The following is a 3,877-nucleotide window of genomic DNA, read 5'->3' on the forward strand; positions in this document are numbered from 1 at the left end:
TCTGGTACCAGGCACAGATTTCCTGTGCTTAAGTCCAATTAGAGAGCTGAATATTACTGCCAAGGTATGAGTGTCATTACTGTACTTTGTGGGTTATCAAGCCATGTTGACATTGCTGTAATTCATAGATGTCATAGCTGGAGAGGGCTCTTGGATTCTTCCCTCTTTTGGAAGCTTGCATGGAAGCTTTCAGGGAAGAGGCTTTCGGGTCAGTTCCAGCTCAGGAGTCCCTGTATCCTGTGTCTGAATTGCCTGATATTTAAGCCATAAAGACTTACCTAACTTTCATCTTATAGGGGCGACCAAGGGTGATAGTAATAACTTGCAATGTTTTGAGAGTCTCTTGGATGACTCTAAACAACAACACGAAAGAAAGATTCTCATGCCTGTGGTTTAAAATTCATTTAAACTATGTACAGACATTTATATATCTACTTATGTATCTCATGTAGTCATTTTATGTAGTTATTATTTTATGTTTTAGGACAGTTTTATTAGGTTTCTAAGATTTTTCTATGCCATCAATATCAGTCTATGCATTAATATTTCTGGAGCAGTAGAAATATTTTTGACTTCTTGCTGTGATTCCAGTCTTCCCTTTATTCTACAGAGTTAGCTTCCTCCTCTCAGATCTGACAGAATGATATGACATTTTGTGAGGTCACTTGGTCATTTCAATCATGCTAATGTTTCTAAATTTTTTACCATTTTGTGACACTGAGTAATGACAAGCAATTACTTTGCCACTGACCTATTTGATTTTTTTCCAACTTTCCCATAATTAAAACATACTGTGGTATTTTGTCCTTTGTAATTTGATTCCAACCACCTTTTTGTATATACATATCTTATATTTTATCTATAATGAATTATGTCCTGAACATCACACCACCCATGAGAGTTTGCTTGTGGTATTTATGTAAAATGACTTTTCCACAGAGCATTTTTCTGCCGGTGAAACTTACTTCCAAGCAGATATTCATGTCACCTCCTCAGAGGAACTGTCTAATATTTTGCTTAAGATACATGTAATCACTCTTTTTTCTGTCTTTTCAACTTGCTACTCATACTTTTAAGTAGCACATTCTTATTATCTCTTCCTAAATATGTTTACAACACACTTTTCTTTTTAAATTAATTTTTATTTTTAAAAACTTTCAGATAATATTTTGATCATATTTTCTCCCCTTAAACTCCCCCCCCTCAACCCCGGACGCTCTCCAATTCTCTACCCATCCAACCTCACGTTCTTTCTTTTTAACACATCTCTCAAAATGAAACTCAAAACAGATAAGATAAAATGTGAACATCATCAACAACAAATAAGACAGAAAAACTCCAAAATAAAGCAAAAAGTACACAAAGATATGGAGTTAGTTTTGTGCTGGTCCACTACTCCTGGGCATAGGGCTTGCTTTGGATTATGGTTGATATCCATCGAAACTTCATTGAAGAAAAAAGATTTTCCCTTTCCCAGCAGATACCAAATGGAAATATATTTTTGGTTAGGTATGGGACAGATATTCTATCAACGTCTGCTTTTCCATGCTGGGATTTTTGTCTGGCAATACTCTTTTACATAGACTAGACTCATTGAAAATGGCAACTGTATGTATAATCCTCCTAAATCATATAGTACATGATATAATATAGGTTTTCAATGAACTTTCATTAATGAAATAATGAAGCTTTAAAATGGACTAAAGATTAGGGATTTCAGGGTCATTTTAAAATTTTCTTTACTCTTTTTCCATTTCCTTGATCTTTCAGGGGAAGCTAGCAGCTTGAGATGCAGCTGGAACTGTCCAAATTATAGTTGCTATGGCAACATTGCTTTTAACAGATACTTTCTCTGGCCTGACAAAGGGTTGTGGATTTTAAGAGGACCATGAAAGTGTTTTTTTCTGTGTTTATTTGTGTGGGAGTAATGCAAGTGTGTACTGAGTGGTGGTGCTGAAGTGGAGGAGATGAAGTTGTTTGTCCAGCCATTTAGCCATCTAAGTCAAGAAATGCTTTTCTAGCTTATTATTTGACTTTTTCCCTGATCCATTTTTGTTTCTTTTTAAAAAGTTGTTTTTAATGGAATTTCAGAAACTCTACTTACATTTTGTTCCTTGAGACAGATTTTATCAATTCATTTATTGACTTTTTAAAGATGGATCTTAATAGCAACTTCTAAAAATTCTCTTGGAAAGTCAATAATAAACTATGCAATTTCTCTGTAAATTTCCATTTTATACTCAGTGATATAGGCACATGGAACATAAATTCATAACTTGATTGCTCATAGATGCATGTAGATACATTAGTTGAGTAGATCCTTCTGTTGTAAGATATTTTCACAGTATAATCCTTTGACTGACTGGTGGAGTGATTTGGACTTTCCGTATCCAGAAAATTATAAAACAGAGTAGGTACTCTCTGGAGCTGCTATTCCTCTACTTTGTAGGATTCCTGAAAGAAGGTTGATTGGAGATATCCATACAGCCAATGAGTGGGCTTGCACCCAGTCATCGATAACCCTAGTATTTTCAGTAAAGATTTACAGAAATTAAATTATCTAAGAAAGACAAATATAGTATAATGGAAAGAAGTTCATTTAGCCAGACTAGGGCTCCACTGTTTACTAGCTATGTGTTATTGTTTAAGCTTCTTAATTTCTCTGAATTTCTAGGCCTCTATCTGACTGAATTATGACCAGGACTAGGTAACAAGATAATACTGATATGGAATGGTGGGGACACAGATTACTGTAAACAATAGTTTTCGTTTATTATGTGTTTCCTGTATGCTGGGCTTAATGCTTTACATAAATCATCCCATTTAGTTTTTTATTAAGACTTTGTAAACTAGTAGAGATGTCTTTCATGTTACATGTACAGAAACTAATGTTCAAGGTGCTAAAATACTTAGTTTATACAATTATGTATTATATACATTACATGTTATCATAACAGGTGAGTTAACTAGTACATGGTATGAATCTAAGTCTATATGAAAACCAGATTGATGTTCATTTTATTGCATATTGAGTTTTGTGTTCTTTTGATAGCCCTGCCTAACATCAATGGTTCCTTAATCCAGATTTATGGGACTCAAACTAATTATTAGTGTATCTGTAGACCCCATTTGAGACAGGAGGAGTAGATGTGGATTGTTAATAGCTTTTGAAAAGTCTCTTTCAGGATGTGATAGAGTCAATTTCCTCCAGTCCTTTGAAGACGTCTTTCCTTTGACTATGCTGTCTTATCACCAGGAGCTCCTGAGAAAATATCAGATGAGTCAGGCAGTGGAAAAAACACGTTATACAAAAGATGTGGTATCTACTGCTGAGATTTTACTATATCCTGAAGACAGGTTCCTCACCATAACATCATCACATCATCATTCCCATGTACATACCTTTAATGTTTGGAGAAGAAAATATGGCTTATTGAAGATCCTTTTTCCCCTCTGAAAGTGTCTGGCTTTTGGTACTAATGTTAACAATAACTCAGAATATGGTATATATTCTGTCTTTTTCCTCTAGGGATCATCTTTATTCTTATATTGGATATTAATTCTATTAATCACATCAGTAACTATCATGAACACACTGGTGTAATTTAACTGCTCTTAACTAGCTGGTATCTTCTGATACTTTGCAGGTACTGTACATGCTAATATGAATTTTAAGGAACCTTTTCTTAGAAACTCTAAAATCTTCCACAATTCAAAGTTGCATAGCTTCTGACCATTTCTGAAAGCTTTAAGTAAGGTCACAAACAGGGCCAGGTTGTTCTCTTCTCTACTGTCCTGTAATTTCTACCCTGATTATCACACTTTTTATCCAAAACTACCACATCAGATCAAATGTTACAATTCAACCCAGGACTTT

This window comes from Mastomys coucha, chromosome X, assembly GCF_008632895.1.
Source record: "Mastomys coucha isolate ucsf_1 chromosome X, UCSF_Mcou_1, whole genome shotgun sequence".
Classification (NCBI taxonomy): Eukaryota; Metazoa; Chordata; class Mammalia; order Rodentia; family Muridae; genus Mastomys; species Mastomys coucha.